Raw genomic sequence first — 18,379 nt, forward strand, 5'->3', positions numbered from 1 at the left:
TTATAGTCTTCAGACCAGTGAATGCATACTCCTGGGGATAGTTGGTGACTTTCCATGCAGCAAAAGGGCACATAGAGAGGTTAGGTGCCCCGACTCCTTATGTCTTCTTTCCTAATGTTTATCTGCCTGGGAACATACTTGAGGTCTGTAGATTCTCCTTTCTCATTTCCTCTTACTTTAAAAACATAGGTATACTTTGTTTGTTTCATGATGGATAAATATCTGGTGGTGGCAACAAACAAGGTTTTGGATTGAGAAAGTGACTAGCTTTAATGACTGGGTTAAAAATCCTTTCACTACTAAGTTTGTTAATGACTCTTCACTTTCATCAAAATTGATGTGTGTCCCTTGTCCCTGGCGTGCAGCTTCTTTTTTACCCAGGGTAGCATTACAGACATAATCATTATGTCTATTAGAGTATTGATTGTGTCCGAAATCAAGATGTGTCTCATAGTCAATGGCATCTTCTAATTTTTTCAATTAGGTATCAGTCATGAAGTTGTTTTATAGTGTGACAATTCTAAGTAAGAAAGCTCCAGAATAAAAACTTACAGAATGGTGTCTGTGGCTTAGAAGAAAATCCCAGAGACAATAGTGGAGCATTTTTATGGGAAATGTTGCTTTTCCAATGTTCTTGGTAGCGCAGAGGATGATAATGGGTAGAAAACTGTGATCATTAATATCTCAGTTGCAAATTGATTCAGAAGACCTAGACTAAGACTGTGAAGATGTTGTAGGAGTACTGTAGCCAATTTATTTCACTTATATTATCCTTTTTATGAATGCATAAGAATGATATATAATTAAAATCTATGTTTAAAGTTAAAAGAGAAAAAAATAAAGTTAAAAGAGCTCTTCTGATAAATCTAAAAAAAATCCAAAGTGGTAAGAAAATATTACATCATGCTTTAATTGGCAGAAATTTTTCCCTCTAGAGGTACATAAAAAATGTGTTTTAAAATCAGCTATGTAGTAGATTCATTGAAATGCAGTATGTTTAATAATCATATGTCAAATATATGCTAATTTAGATTGCTTCAAATAATTGTGTAATGATAAATGCAATGATAATGTAGTTCATAAGAAAAATGTTAACACTTAGAACTGTAGGGATATAAGAAATAAAACTCTCTCTTTCTATCTATCTATCTATCTATCTATCTATCTATCTATCTATCTATCATCTATCTATATACATATATATATGAATTTGTAGTAGTTTGCACAGGGTCTAACACATATGGATGTGTTTCCCTTGAAAATTTAAGCTATCCATGTGCGTTTATTATAGCATCCTGGGGTACCCCAGCACACAGTTTGGGAAACAACTATAGGCCATATTCTTTATCTTCTTTGCTGCCTTAATGAAGTTCAGGCTCTCTGGTTTCCCTGAGGTGGTTAGGACTCTGGCAGCAGCTGGGGATGAAAACTTAATGAAACTGGGCAAAGAAGTAGCCAAAAACAGACCAAGGAAAAACTCTGGGTTCACTGACAGCCTTTCACTGGAACAAGTAGACATTTGTGTATCTAATTTTGAGAGGTCACTAATCCTGACTGGCTGCTAAGGATTTTCTCATTGCCTCATGCAACATTCTTTCTTCTAATGCAGTCTGAGATGATAAACTCTGAGGGGGCAAAGGCCATGTCTTCTTCAAAATTATATAGGACACCTAAAATTATATATAATTTTATATTATGCCCAACACAGTGCCTGGACTTTAGAAGGTACTTAATAAATATTTATTGCTCTAAAAATCAGTAAATCAATGGAAGAAAGGAAAATATATTTCATGCAGTATTAAATACAATTCTTTGAACTTTTCTTTGTTGAAGAAAAGTGTTTAAACATAGTGGTAGGTTTTCTTATGACAGATATTCTTCTACATCAATGGGAGTATCAAATTTGGAACCCAGGCATGGTTTAAGAAGAGTAGTAAGCTCTGTAGGGTGTGAATGAGGCCAGCGCACGTCCCCTTCCATCACAGAGGAACACTGGGCAATCCTGCTTCCATACCAAAAATTTGTGTTTTTCAAATTCTATTTTTCCTTTGCCTACTAAGTAAGAAAAAAACACTTTTTAGGTTTTTAATTTTTTTAATTTTTTAAAAGATTTTTTATTTATTCGTGGCAGAGAGCAAGAGAGAGAGAGAGAGAGAGAGAGAGAAAGCAGAGACGCAGGCAGAGGGAGAGGGAGAGAAGCAGGCTCCATGTAGGGAGCCTGACGTGGGACTTAATCCCAGGTCTCCAGGATCACACCCCAGGCCGAAGGCGGCGCCAAACCGCTGGGCCACTGGGGCTGCCCAACTTTTTTGGTTTTTTGAAGAGAGAATAAAACACTCTTTTGGTACAAAAATCTGCTCTCTATATTAACATAGAGTTTTTTATTTTATTTTATTTTATTTTATTTTATTATTATTTTTTTTGCCAAGCTGCATCACTCCACCCACTTTCTTTAAAAATACAATTAAAAGTTTGCAGTTGTTAGTTCTTTAAGGCCATTTGCAGTTCTGGGTTCCTGGAATTCCCTGAGTTTTCTGTGAACCCTTGAATCTCTGGCCTGCGCTCCTGCCATCTGTGTCTCCAGTACTGGCTGCTCCCGCCAGCCTTCGGCCCTCTCTGCTGTTACTGCACACCCTGCTATTGCCCTGGATTCTGCAGTTCAAGGTGGGGAGCAGGTGGATGTAGGTACCAGAGATGAAAAACGGAGGCCTTTCACAAATGCTAGAACATCAAACAACAAGGCTTCTTTTAAGGGAAAGGAAGGGCTGTGGTGAAGTAAAAATGATGAAGAGGTGTTTTTTGCAACAAACGGTGACCCTGATGATTATTTCAAAGTCAGTTCTTTTGAATAGTTTAAGGTATTAACCTTGGCCCAGACCGGCTGCCTTTAGCCACTGAGGCTGAAGGTGTCCAAAGTGAATTATACAGAAGGCCATTTAGGCTGAGCCTCTTGGCATTCTGAATCGGATGCCATTTTTAATTTTTATTTTCTCATGGTTGCTGTGTGTGTGTGTGTGTGTGTGTGTGTGTGTGTTTGCAAAAGCAGTTTAGGCTCTGGAATTGCAAGCTGTTAAGACCAGGGCTGCTTTGCTATCTCCTATCTTTGTTCCTCACCTCATTTTGAAGGATTGTTACACATTTGTAAGTACAATGGGATTATTTATTCATTGTGTCTGTCCACTCTTTTCTGTGCCACAAAAGGAGAAATAGCCTGCACTGCGACTTAAGAGCTTTCTGACCGCTCCAAAGTCATGACATTTCCTTTGCTTTTTGACGGCTGGCTTTGAAAGGCGAGGGAAGCTGGGTGACAAACTCTGTTGGCTCCAGGAGGGAGATGACTTGTCGTTGTTGTGAAAAAGCATATTTAGTCACTTTTAAAAAGCAAATTGTGGACTTAATAGAGCCACACAGTCTTCTTTGGAGATTGCTACAAGGTGGATTGTCTTGATAAAACATTTGAAGCCAGAAATCCATCAAGCGTCAGTGAATATAAGCACTGACCTGAACCCAAGCACACAACATTCTCACCAAACTTCAAAGTTATTTTTTTTAATAGAGAAAGGATAACTGTCCAGTACCTTTCATTTTGTCTTCTTTGCAATTCTTCCAGTTCCAAATCAAATGAAAGAGTATGATGATGAACTATTTCGAGTATATCTGAGACCATACGCACTGGTATCTGTAGGCTCAGCTTTTTGGCTTTCTGCAGAAACTGTGAACATGCACTTGAAGTTGAGTATTTAGCAGACCCTTTCATGGCCAAGGGCAAATCTCTATGTTAACTGAACAAATGCCTTCTTTGCATTACCCTCTCCCAAGCCCCTTGATCACTATGTTTCCTATCATTTTTTTAGGGGATATTGACAGAGCAACCTCAAGTCATATTGCTTTCCTCCTAGGTACTTGTCTTTGAGGTAGCTGCCACCAGGTGAGGGTAGGATATTTAAGCATGGCAGCACTTTGCCAGATGTAGATGAGAGCAAGCGAGAGTTGGTGGCTAATCATATTTTTCCATCAAAGTAACAGCTATACTAAGTAATAATATGAATGGTAAACTATGTTTTATTTGCCAAGCCCTCTCTCAAACCATCTTTTCAGGGTCTCAGTGTTCTGCTATTAAAGGGAGTGACACAGCCTTTCTACTCATGGGTTGTTGATGAAGCACAATTCAATGGCTATGTTGAGGGGAAAAAAAGCCGAGATTTTAAAAGGGGATTTTATTTGAAAAATGAAACATGCACCTTGCAGAACAGTTGTGTTCTGTTGTAAGCAAGATACTGAACACGATGAAGAGAAGACTTAGGCTAGCAGGAGCAATGGGAATGGGCCCATATTATCTGGCCCCTGGTTCCTGGCCCTTCAGCCCAGGCCCTTGGAAAGGCTGTGATCATAGCACTTATCTTTCTTTTTAGTCCCTTCCTCCTTTCCTTTCTGGAAGAGGAAAATACAGAAAAGTAGGAAGATCAATGTAAGATCAATACTTGTATACTCACTACCCAGAATTAACTAATATTAACACAGACATTTTTGCTTTAGATTTTAAAACCATTTAAAAGCAATAGTACCTTACAGTTAAAATTGAAGTCCCCTTTATTCTTCCTCTCAGGTGCCATTCATGTTCTCCTTCCCACAGAAAAGTGAAAGAAAGTGAACTTTCACAGAAAAGTGAACTTTATGACCTTGGTTCTCCCCAACCCCCCCACAAAAGCCTACAGTGTTTCTAGTACCATGAATTATTTTAAAAATACAAATAGTGTCACAATGTTCATAGTACTCTCATTGTTTTTTTGCTCAATGCTTTGTCTTCCAAATCTGCCATGTTGAGATGTGTGTGTGTGTGTTGATTCATCTAAATTTTTATATAGTATTTAATTGTGTGAGTATATAAAACTCTCCTCTCAGTATGTTCAAATATATCAGATATTCTGCCAAAGTCATCTTCTTGAAGAAGTGTCACTGGGGGGCCTCTAACCTCCTTCAGTCAGAACTACTTACCTTTACACTGGCAGCACATCTGTTATCCTAAGAATTTTCCTTTTGCCTTTCCTATATTGGATTTCCCCTTTCCTATATCCCTATCTTCCTCTTCCTTTCTTTACTCCTTTGTTTTGGAAAAGACTATGTTACAGTAGCTTCCTGAAAAGTAATTCATGGGAGAGAAATTTTTTGAGAACTTGAATGCTAAAAATGGCCTATCGTGCCCTCACACTTACACTACTTTTGTTGGATATATTATTTTATTTTTTATTTTTTATTTTTTTTTAAGGAAAAGGGTGGAATTTAATCTTTATTTACTGGGCACTGCAAGAGAGGAGATTTCACATAGAAATAAGAACCCTACTGAGAGGAGGAGCTTCATACAGTTTGTACAGTTTGGAACTGCTCAAGTGTAGTCTCATTGTAAAAAGTGCTGCAATAACGAAACACATTTAAAAAGAGTTCTTCGTAGAGAAACAGTAGACAAACTTCTACCAAACAGGGTACACAACAAACAACTTTCTGCCTCAGCTGTATAATTGAAAAGTTAAAGGCCCCAAGAGTACCATCCGAACTTGGAATGTATAGCCTTCAGAAGTGGTTTCTGGCACAACATTCTGATCCTCCTTTTCCACTAGAGAGAAATACTTCTCAGTCAAGTTTAATGAAGCTTTGTACAAAGACTCATTTTCATGGTTTTGTAGAGCTTCTGTTTTGTCCAAATTTCCACAGTCGTCAGTCATTATACCAAATTTCTCAGTTTCACCTTGTTTTTCAGCAGTCTGAAAGGTGTTTGAAAAGGCATCCAGAATAACCAGAATGGTTTTGGTATCTTTTGCAGTTAAGAGGTTCATCAATAGTTCTATTATGCCACAATGAATGAGGTATACAATTTTTTAACTGTTCTACCACTTGTATAGTTGGTCACAGCCTATATAGCTTCTTTTTGTGTCTTAAAGTCTGTTTTAGAATAGCAACAGGGAATGGGACTAATCCATGATTCACAACTTTCTGTATCTGGTCCTGGTGACCAGCTGTGATGTTTGACATTGTCCATGTAGCTTTCTTATAAATATTAGTTTTGGGATTCATTAGTAGGCTGGGTGGGACAGCAAGTGCTCCTGCATCTATTACAATCTGAGTCTGTTTATCTGTCCCAATGATAGTATTTCCTATGGCTCTTAGTGCAGGAGTCACAACAGGCAATTCAGTAACTCCTAGAAGCTTCACAAGTTGGGACACAACTCCTGTTTTCAAACCATTTCAATCCATTCATTTGGACCATCATCAGTAAGGTAGGAAATGGCTTAGTAGGTATCTGCTAATACTTCTGGATCATCACGATGCAGGAGACGAACTATGGTAGGAACAGCATCTACCAGGGGTGCAGGATTCTTGTTGTGACAAAGGTTTTAAAGGGCACATAAGTAACCCTAAAGATGGGATATCAGGAATTTCAAGGAGCGCCAACAGTGGGTCAACTGCCCCATACTTGATAACCAAGTCTTGAAAAACTGAACTATCACCTGCAATGTTTCCTAGAGCCCATATAGCTTGTTCACTGATGTGGGCATGGAAGATGGCAACAGAGAAGTGAATGCCGGGTTGGCACCTCCATCTACCACAGCTGTCTTGGTCTATTTTGATGTCCCAGAAGCAGTGTTAGTGAGGACCCAAGCAGATTCAAACTGAATAGGACGACAATCAGTTCTGCCCAAGAAGGACACAAATTTTGGAATCAAACCAGCCCAGATCATGTTGTGATGGGGGTCTGTTTTTCCTTAAAAAAGCAGTTTTCTAGCAGCTTGAGTAGCCTGGAACTGGCTTTCCAAATTATTGCTACTTATGCTGTTACAATGTCATCAACAGACCAATTTATAGTGTCCTGGTTGTTGCAGTTTTCCTGCAGGGGAGAGGTAGTATCATCAGGAAATGACCTTAAATTTCTCCTTTTCAGCATCTAGTCATCATTCTTAGCTTTTCCTCAAGCTCCATGTTAACTTCTATTCCATGCTGCCTTATTTCTGTATTATCTTTCCCCTTGTTCTTGAGTCTAGTAAGGTGGGCAGCTGGTGAATTAGCTTTCTCGTTGGTGGACATGGTTATGAGACAGAGGGAGAAAGCTACACAACTGGCTCAGGCTTCCTCAGGAGGTGGTGTGGGGTGCATAGGTTGTAGGTCAGCTGGCCTCAAAACGTCCACCATGGATCAGCCTTTGGATATATAATTTTAGATTGAAAATCATTTTCCTCCAGAAAAAATTTAAAAGTATTGCTCCACTCTCTTTTAGAGTGTTGTTATTTGTGCCTGAGAAGCTATTCTGATAATTGTTCTTTGTTTGACACCTCTCGCTATTGTATTTCCTTTTTTGGAAGCTTGGAAGATCTTTTAGTGTTCTGAAATTTCATGATAGTGTGTCTTGATGCATGTTAATTGTCATCATTGTTGTGGGCAGTTACTGAGCCCATTTATTTATTTTATTTTTTTATTTATTTCTTTTTTACTGAGCCCATTTAGTCTGAAAAAGTATGTTCTTCAGTTCTGGAAAAAATTTTAAATTATTTCTGCAATAATTTCCTCTTAAGGTTTTATAGTTTCTCTTTTATCTTCCATTTCTTTAGTTCTTTGTTTTACTTTAAGGGAAAATCTTTCAACTTTATCTTTTAACCCTCAAAATGAGATTTTTAATTTTTTTTCTATCAGCTTTCTAATATCCAAGGGTCTTAAAAAAACTTTTCATTTAAAAAAGTAACTTGTTATTAGTTCATAGGTATATAGTATCTTCTCATGTCTGTAGTGATACTAATAAGAGTTTTAAACGTTTTTTTCTTCTGACATGGAGTCTGTTTCTTTCAAATTGGCTTTTTAGCTTTGGTCTTTCAATTAGATCTTCTTTAAAAAGTTGGGGATCCTTGGCTGTACTCTTGTAGTTGAGTGGGGCACTAAACCTGATTGGGACTTGCTAACTGTAGGTGTCATTATAGAGGAAGATCAGGCTGGGAAATTATATTTAGAAACTCCCAGTATAATATTCTTTAGATCTTTTTTGCAAGACTTTTCCTTAGAAGAGCTTTTTATGTTCTTGATTGGAACATATACAAAGCTTGGCTATCAGAATTCTGGGAACTACGTGGAGAAAATAAGTCAAGAATTTCAACCTTCAGAATTAAAATGTTTACTTTAATCCTTCTATATTCATAAGGTACCCTTTCCCTCAGCGAGGCTAGTGTCCCCCAATCCATAGACTTTTAATTTTATCATCTGCATAAGTAAACCACAAAGTCAGGGATGGGCAGTTTCCCTTGCTGACAGAGTGAGGATGATGATTTGGGGGTCTAACTGCTTCTTTAAAAGACTTTAACCAATTTTCTTGTTTATAAACTATTGTTACTCTTCATATCCAGTGGTACTGGAAAAGCCAATTGATAATTGAAATTCTATCCAGTAAATCAGGTTCCTTGATGTTTTCACTGCCAGTTTAGAATTTGGCATCTTGGGGGTCTGTCAATTATTGCTCACTCATCTGCTTTTCAGATTGCAAATTATGCTACTGCTGTTAATCTTTCCATTCCTTTTGTTTTTGTGGTTTCATGTCTTGGAGGACCATTGATTATTATTTTACTAGAATTTAAGGAGGAAGCAAATACTAATGTATGCATTTGACTTTCTATCTTTAATTGGAAGCTAATTTTGCTTTATTTTTTCTCTGCAGTTTAAATTTTGATTTTCACATTTTTTAAATTCATCTGGAATTCATTTTTATGTGTAGTGTAATGTTATTATTTGTTTTTGTTTTCCAGATAGAAAGCCACATTTTCCAACATTTTTAACTCAATATTTTATCCTTTCCCTCCTACCATGTAAGCCAATCTCTATCATTTGCCATATTTATGGGCTTCCTATTTTGTTTCATTAATCTCTTTATCTTTTCACTAGGACCACCTGTTTTAATTACTATAAAGTCTATGATATCTTGGTATCTGCCAGAGCACTACCCTTGCTCTTTTTTAGAATTGTATTGACTCTTAGAAATTTACTTTTCTATATGAACTTCAAAATCAATTTGCTAAGTTCCACTCTGTCATTGGGATTACAATCACGTTGATCTTATTGGAAAAAAAATTACATCTTTATTCAGTCTCCCGTCCATGAACAAGGTATATCTTATTTATCCAAGACTTCTTTTATGCTTTCATAACATTTTATAATTGTTTCTTAAAACATTTTGTGAGATTTATTCCTAGTTTCTTTAAAATTCTTGCTGCTATTGTGAATTGCAAGTGCATATACACCATATTGTATTGTATTGATTTATTTTTTATTTTTTAAAGATTTATTTATTTATTTATTTATTTATTTATTTATTTATTTATGATAGACGCACAGAGAGAGAGAGACACACACACACACACACAGGAGGAGGGAGAAGCAGGCTCCATGCCGGGAGCCCGATGCGGGATTTGATCCTGGAACTCCAGGATCGCGCCCAGGGCTAAAGGGAGGCGCTAAACCGCTGCGCCACCCAGGGATCCCCACCATATTGTATTTAAAAGTTGTTATTGGTTGCTGGTTATTGTTATTGCTAGGAATATTACTGATTTTATTATATTGATTTTGTAGCCAGCAAAAACTCTCTTCCTGCTTCTAATATTTGGTCTATAGATTATCCCACATTTATACGTGGAAAATAATAGTTGCAAATAGTGGCAATATAGCGTCTTTCTTTCCAAACTTTTTGTTTTTCTCTCCTTTGTCTTCCTGCATTGCCTAGCACCTCCACAACAATGTTCAACAAAAGCAGGGAAAGCAGAGGTATCTTTATTATATTTCTAACCTTAACGACAGTGTTTTCATTTTTATTTTATTTTATTTTATTTTATTTTATTTTAAATTTATTTATTTATGATAGTCACAGAGAGAGAGAGAGAGAGGCAGAGACACAGGCAGAGGGAGAAGCAGGCTCCATGAACCGGGAGCCCGATGTGGGATTCGATCCCAGGTCTCCAGGATCGTGCCCTGGGCCAAAGGCAGGCGCAAACCGCTGCGCCACCCAGGGATCCCACGACAGTGTTTTTAAATTTCTATCATTATATGTTATATCTGCTCTTAGTTTTTGGTGGATACTTTTTTTCTTATATTAAGAAAATTCCCTCCTATGAAAATTCATAGTTCACTAAAAGCACTTGATAAGTCATGAATGAATGTTTAATATTGACAAATGACTTGTCAGCACCTATTGAGGTTCCCCCCTCTTTACTTCATTAACGAGAGTTACATCTTAATAGATTTTCTGATGTTGAACTTACTTTACGTCTTGGGCTAAACCCCAAATGATTATGATGTAATTAAGAAAATATACTATTGGGTTTAACTTATTAATATTTAGGACTCTTCCATCTATATTAATAATTATGTAGGATTAGTTTATAATTATCTTTTATTGCACTGCACTTCTCTATTTTTGTTATCAAATTTGTTATAAACTTAGAAAAATTAGTTGGTGGCTTTCCTTTCTTCCCTCCTTAAAACATTTTCTATAAGAGTATCCTTTCCTTGAAGTTTTGGTAAAAATAATTTATAAACCAAAATGGAACCTGGTGGTTTTTGTAGGCCAAAAGTTTTGATAGCTGATTCCATTTCTTGTTTTTAGTTTCTGGCAATACTCTGAAAGGACTGCTTTGTGATGTACTGAGGCCAATTTATCATCTGAGTTGTCTAAACTAGAATAGGTCTGTAGCCAGGCATAAAGGGGAAGATGCTCTTTACCAGGTAGTCCTGTACATCTTTTTCAAGTATATTGGCTTTAATGTACTACAAAACAAGTATTGCCATCGAAAAGGGAAGAAGAAAGATACTAATAAATGTCAGGTACTTACAGTGGGCCCCAAATGATGATGTTTGTTCTCTAATTTAAATGTACATTATTAAAAAAAAAAAACACTGTGTATCATCTGGACATCTCTAGTTCCGCAACCTTTAAGGTACAAAATGGAACATCCTATGCAGTCTTGGGAGAAGATTATCTGTCTTCCAAAGTTGATTCCAGAGCTGTGATTATGCAAGGACATAGCGTTGGGTCAGAGGGTTGTTTTTGAAAACGATCTCAAGAAAAGCTACATTTTTCTGGGATCATCTTTTTTTTTTTTAATTTGCGAAATAAAATTTAAAACACTTTAAACAACCTTCATTTTTAATCATGTGGCTTCCGGTGCTTAAGTAAAATTTTCACTTGAAATGAATACAGGCCTATCTCAGTAATTACTTTCCAAATCTTAAAGAACTTAGATAAGCTTCCTTCTTAAATTCAATTCTCTTTTGAAGAGAAACAAGTAATGACTTTCAAAGTACTTAATGTATTATAAAGGAGTGGCAATGGGACATAAATTTCCTTTAATATAACCTCTTATTTTAGAAACATAGGTACAGATCTGATTGAAGGAAAGTCTTTTTAAGTATATCAGTTGTCTTATCTCAAAACAAGGTATGCACTGAAAATTGGGTCATAAAAACACAAACTTTATCTCCTGTTGTTAGTTCAGTATGCTAAAAACACCTGCTGGAGGAAGGGCATCCTTTCAAGTCCCATTAGTTAATTGCCAAGGAAAGCTGGATTTTGTCTTAGTTTGTCATTTTAACCAAAGGAGAACTAATTCTTATAAGCAAATAAGTTAATTCTTAGTCTTTTTTTTTCTTCTTCTTCTTCTTACTGCTTTCAGTGTAAAGTGACATGATTGAGTTTTTTTGGATCTTGTTTCAGGACAAAAAGAAGAATCTTACCTTCTGTGGGATAGACACCAGAGTAGCAAAGTGGGGACAATGATACCTTAGTAATAGCCGGGCATTGCTCCCGAACCCCAATATGGATTGCCAATTCCCATAGGGGAACTCTATTACTGTATACTAGGTATGCATAAGAGGCCTCAAATGAAAGCACTCTTCCTCAGAATGATAATGATAATGATAATGACATCCTTCTGTTCAGATAAACAAATACTTCCTCTTGAATGGCTCATTCAGAGACAACCATAAATCTCATGCTGAGTGAAAGGGAACAGGAGGTATTTGCACAGTTCATTACAAGAGGTTCCAGTGTCCTCCCTTGGACCAAGTTAGCTTTTGCAGCTAACATTAGTGTAATCTGTATCCATGCTTTTTTGTGTTCTATTCTAGGCACATAAGACAGCATCCTTTCCATTAAGTATGACTCTAGTATTCAATGGTTGTGTTAGTATGCCAGTTATTTAACTCTTTCTCCAATGTCTGGCATTTCCCCCTACTTTTCCACTTTTCAATTGTGTGTATATGTGCACACCTAGGTGTGTGTGTGTGTGTGTGTGTGTGTGAAAAAGAGAGACAGAAGGTCATAGCATCATTTTATGGTAAGGCTTAGAAATGTGATGTGAAGAAGGATTTCATATTGGAAGCATTGGAGTTGGGTGGCTAGGGCACTGATATAAGCAAGGCGGTAATTACTGAAGACATTTTATGGCTTGTCCATCATGGGAGCTGTACATCAGAGCAGTTCTGCAAAATTTAGCTCAGTGCTGTACCCTTTGAGAACAAGCCCTAATCTTCCTTTTTTAATAGTATGAGTATAGTGCTTGTACCTAGTAGGTAACCAATACGTTTTTGGTTATTGGTTGATTGACTCTGATTTAAAGATGCCCCAATATAAATGTAAACACTCCAGCTTTCTGAATCTTAGTGTAGGTCACAGGGAGAGTCCTGCCCCATGTTTTTGTCATGTGGAGTGAGTGACTGGGCTGCACCACAGGATGCTGCATGAGGATGAAATGATCTTTATTATTCTGATGCTGTAAGATGTGTCTACCTGCTTAATAAGCTGCCATTGACATTTTTTGAGATGTTCCACAGTGGTGCCAAAACAACCATCCATAAAGGAACAAATTCTGTCAATCTTGCAGTTTTGGGGTTTATATTATTCCAACATTATTTTTTGTGAGTGCTCCTGTCCCCTGACCTCTTAGTGGATTGCACAATATTTTAAGAAAATAAAATCAACAGAAGCTTTAGCTTGTTGGAACTACAGCCCTAGCAGCAGAGAAAGGAGAATGAGTCTACCTAGAATAGAGGAGTTGTTTTAAATTTAATTTTCTAGTGTCTAGCTGCTATGGCTAGTCTGGGTAAATGGATGAACAGTGAATAAAGAGAATGAACAGATAAATCAATATTAATGTTTTCCTTTCTGTGCTGCAGAATCAATCATAAGACCATGGCTGGGTCCCAATTTTTGGCACCAATCAAAATGACAATGGTTGTGGGGACCATTCCTTGATGCATTTGTTTTTGGAGGGCAGAAATAAACTAAGGAAAGATGGAATGCTATATTTTTCCACCAGAGACATTGTTTGTGTTGTCGTTGTCCTTTTTTCTTTTAAAGAGGCCAAGAAGGCTCTTTGGTCTAGGGCTGTGTGCTAATGTTCCTGGAGTTGCTGGTGTGCTGCTCAGAGCACAGACCAATATAGCATTTCCTTTCCTGGGAGTTTCCAAAAGGTTTTTCAACATGATCATCTCACTTTTCCCACAAAATGTCACACTTGGAGACTATATTTGTGAATGGAGAGCACTGTTAGAAGAACTGGCTGCATAATATGCAAGGCCCAGTGCAATATGGAAATATGGGGTTCCTTATTAAAATTATCATGAGGGGGCAGCCCAGGTGGCTCAGTGGTTTATCGCCTGCCTTCAGCCCAGGGCGTGATCCTGGAGACCCAGAATCGAGTCCCACATCGGGCTCCCTGCATGGAGCCTGCTTCTCCCTCTGCCTGTGTATCTGCCTCTCTCTCTTTCTGTGTGTGTCTCTCATGAATAAATAAATTAAAATCTTTTAAAAAAATAAAATTATCATGAATTTCAGGACAGTGACTGCAGAGTGTTAAATCAAGTCCAGGGCCCCTTCTAAGTGGGGGTCCCTGTGAGGCTACACAGATCACATGCCCATGAAGTTAGCTTTGAATGTCAGCGTGTTCACCTTCTCAAAAGGATGCTTTCGAGACACAGCTTCTCTGAGGAAGCAGCTGCTAGAAAGGCTTTTTCCATGCCTCTTTCTCCCCACCTTCTTTATCTTGTCTGGTGGTGCTGTGTTTCCCCATCTGCCTCTGGGGTTCCTTCCCTTAATCCCAATCCCATCTTTCTCTATCTGCTCCTTTCCCCCACTGGCAAGTCTAGTTCTTCTTGCTCCTAAGCCTGTGTCATTTTTAGCAAAAAGGTTCAAAAGCATGCCTGCTAATTGTTACTGTCTTCTTTTTCTCTCTCCATATCTGTTTGTTGGCTCTGATTTCAGAGGCTCAGAATTCTACTATTTTTCTCTACATCCACCCCTATCACTCTGGTCCCAGCTGCCAGGATCTCTTGCTTGTATTATTGCAATGCATAGTCTCTGAGCTACTCTGTGTGCTTCAGCTCTCCTTTGCTGTTCCCTTCTATGCTCTGAGAGCAGAGCACATCTCTCCTCTTCTCAAATCCTTCTAGTGGTTCCCATCTCATTCAGGGTTGCCTTGTGTCCTACTCTTCTATTACACTTCCACTCTAGCTTCCTTGCTTTTCCTTGAACATACCAGGCATATTTGCATCAAGGTCTTTGTGCTTGCTGTCCCCTCCATGTGGAGTGTTTTTTCTTCAGACACACCGTGACTCCCAGCCTCCAGGGCTTTAAATGACTCCTCTGCTTAGTGCTATACACTCCTAGGACCCCTATGCTTCCTAATTCTGCTTCATATTTTATTTTTGTCTTTAGCACTTGTCACCATCTGGCATGTGATATGTTTTACTCATGTGTATACTTATTACCTGAATTCCCCTACTAGAAAAACTTCGTGAAGGTGGGGATTTTTGCCTGTTTCCTTCTGTTTCCCCAGTACTTAGGGTGGTACCTGGCACAAGGCAGGTACTCACTTAACACTGGAAAGAGGATGAAACTCTGCCAGAATTTTTTGGGTGTTTTTTGCTGTATTTCAAAAATGTCTGGGCTTGGCCTGCTTTAACTAGTGGGCTATCACTTTCTGAATATCCATAATTGCTCCTCATTCGTGTATTCAGAAATGTGCTAGGAGCTGTGGGTACAGGATGAAAAGGAGAGACTGGTCCCTGGCTTCATGGTATTTATAATGTAGTGAGGGTGAAGCAAAACAAAGAACAAAAAACAAACAATAATTCTTCAGATGATTGTGAGAAGGGTGTGGTGATTGGGAGAAGAGCAGTCTTAGGTGTGGTGGCCTGAGAAGTCCTCTCTGAGGAGGTGATTTTCTGATGTGACCTGAATGATGAGAAGTCAGAATGTGAGAGTCTGCTGAAAGAGCTTTCCAAGCCATAGAAACCAAGTATGGCCAAGGGACAGAAAGAAGCCACTGCAGCTGGGGTTTGCAGAAAGAGGTAGTGATGAAGTCAAGGAGATGGGATGGGATGATGGGTGAGACTTGTAAGCCAGGTATGCAGTTAGAATTCTCCTCTAGGTTCTTGAGTCTGTGGTAAACAGTTAGCTCTGTTCTGGCTCTCCGGCTTCAAGTTCCTCAGAAACTGATGCTTATGGGTGGCTCTGTCACAGGCCATGGGCTTTGGAATCAGGTAGATCAGGGTCTGAATCCAATTTTTACTATTTACCAAGGACATGACTTTTGGTTTGATTTCCTGAGCTCCACTCACTTATGAAGTGTCTATTGTTATTTCCTGCGCAGGGTGACATATTAAATATTTGTTCTGAATCTAGACATTGTTTGCTGGATAAGGGATTAACCCTGTAGTTTCTGGATCTGAGGAGATTAGGGGAAATCTTGGGAAAGGGCTTGAGGCAGTGACTTGTTACCAACTATGCAGAAGTATTTTAGTGGTGTAGTATTTTTTTAAAAAGACTTTATTTATTTATTCATGAGAGACACAGATTGAGAGAGGCAAAGACACAGGCAGAGGGAGAAGCAGACTCCATGCTGGGAACCCGACATGGGACTCCATCCTGGGCCTCCAGGATCAGGTCCTGGGCTGAAGGCGGCATCAAACCACTGAGCCACCGGGGCTGCCCGGTGGTGTAGTATTTTAACTGAGTATGGTCAGAGACCAAGCCCAGTGAAGAAGATACAAGGTTGTAAATCACAATCCCTTTCTACTTGGCACTTATAGTTTGGGAGTTGGGCAGGGAAATGACACACTATCTTACTTTGTGTACAGTCTCAATTAGGAGGCAGCACAAAGTGTAGTGGGCAAGGGTATAGGCTCCAAACAGCTTTCTGTGTTAAAATCCAGGCATCCAGGCAGGGTTACCTATTTAGATATGTGACCTTGGGCACGTTATTTATCCTTTCTATTCCTCAGTTAGCCTCTTCTGTAAAAAGGAGATAATTATCTGGAGATGGTATCAGCTTCCTAGGATTGGTGTAGGAATTGAATGAGTTTATACAGATAACATAATTACAGATAACATAATTACAACAGTGCCTTAGGTATATCACACTATCCCCATTTACAGATGAGAAAACTGAGGTTTAGCAATTAATGAGGCTTCTTTCAGCTCACATTGATATGAGTGGAAAAGCCAGAACTGAAACCTAGATCCTTAGTTTTAATCCTGTATTCTTTCTATCTCAAACTAATACTTCCTAAAGAGGCTACTCATGAGATTTTATGTGGATGTCTATTTAGAGTAATAGTCCTTAACTCAAAACTGTACTAAGATTAAGTTTTTAAAATACTTAAAATTTTTATTATAAAACAAATATAACCCTATCAAAGAAAACTAAGAAAGTACTTTATTAGGTCTATTGCTTCAGGCAGGTGAGATGAGGCCTGAGAAAGAGCAGGATGTCCAGAAATGCTGCTGCGATGGGACAGACTCTGTCACTGGGAACCAAAGGTCCTATTTGGGAATGTCTCCAGCATTGGGAAACATCCAAGGGGAAGATATTCCCTAGAATCTTTAAATAAGTTCCATTCTTGATGGTTATCACCACCTGGAGAAGAGAGGGTGCCCTGGGTGTAAGGGAGTGTGAATGGTAGGAGTTCAGACATCAGATCCCATTCTAAAAGATTCTCAATGCCCACTGTCATGTGAAGAGCTCCAGGGTCCAGTGGTAAGGCAGTCAAGACATGAGCAAACTGTTTCCAGACTTATTTCATAATGGATTAAGAACTCTAATACCCAGAAACACCCCCAAGCATTTGGATTCTGTAGAACATACTTTGGGAAATGCTTCATTAGAGCAGTAAGAAGAAAATATGTTCTTTTGAGAAAATGTTAGGAGATAATGAGCCAGAGACTTGGATTGAAAAAAATAAGATGCTTTCTAAGATGCTGACTTAAGGACCCAGAATGGGACTAAAGGATTCACCTGAAAGCAAAAGACCTGGTAATCAAACAAGGGCACAAATGAAATGAACAGCCCCCTTACTTGTACATGTGTCTGTGGGCCTGTGTGGCACACTGTGAGTACTTTGTACCAACAACATCCATGATCCTCTTATCACTAAGGATGTCGGTTTTATTAAGACTGGTTTATAGCATGTGTGGTGAACTTTTTTTTTTCTCCTCTTGGCATCCATTACGCTTTTCTGTTTATTGTTGCCTCTTTTTCCTCTTTGGGGATTTCCCTTCCCACTCTCAATCCTTGTGGCTTAATTGGGGCTGACTCTTCTCTGGATCTAGGGGTGGTACCATGACACATAAGCCATCAGATCCACAAATAGTGCAGACCACAGCAATTGGTCCAGGAGAACCAGTGAGAAACAATGATACTTTTATTGGCAATGTAAGAATTCTTACGTTATCCAAACATATGCAGGGGCTGTTTCTGGGTTTTCTATGCTGTTCTATCAATCACTTTTTTGATTCCTGTGCCAACACTGCCCTGTCTTCAGTACTGTGGTTTATGAGATGTCATGATATTTGACAGCACAATTTCCTCAAATTTATTCTTTAGGAGTGTCTTGAGACACAGTACCCTGTCATATAAATTTAAGCAATTCAAGTGGCCATCAACAGATGAATGAATAAAGAAGATGTATATATACACACACATACACACACACACAGAAATATTATGTAACCATAAAAAAGGATGAGACCTTGCCATTTGTGACAGTGTGGTTGGATCCAGAGAGTATAATGCTAAGTGAAATAACTCAGACAAAGAAAGACAAATACCATCTGATTTCACTTATCTGTGGAATCTAAAAAACAAAATGAATGAACAAACAAAAAAAAAAAGCAGAAGCAGACCCATAAATACAGAGAAAAAAACTAATGGTTACCAGAGGGGTGGGGGTGTGGAATGGGCAAAATGAATGAAGGGTAGTGAGTGATACTTCCAGTTATGGAATGAATAAGTCACAGGAATAAAAGGTACAGCATAGAGAATATAGTCAATAGTACTATAATATGTTGTATGGTGATAGG

The 18,379-nt window shown here is 38.4% G+C and overlaps 1 pseudogene; it reads right to left on the bottom strand.

Moving 5' to 3' along the window:
* Positions 1-5,504: 5,504 nt before the first annotated feature.
* LOC100686515 lies at positions 5,505-7,077 on the bottom strand (annotated as a pseudogene).
* Positions 7,078-18,379: the final 11,302 nt, after the last annotated feature.

Source organism: Canis lupus, chromosome 23, assembly GCF_011100685.1.
Source record: "Canis lupus familiaris isolate Mischka breed German Shepherd chromosome 23, alternate assembly UU_Cfam_GSD_1.0, whole genome shotgun sequence".
In the NCBI taxonomy this organism is placed as follows: domain Eukaryota; kingdom Metazoa; phylum Chordata; class Mammalia; order Carnivora; family Canidae; genus Canis; species Canis lupus.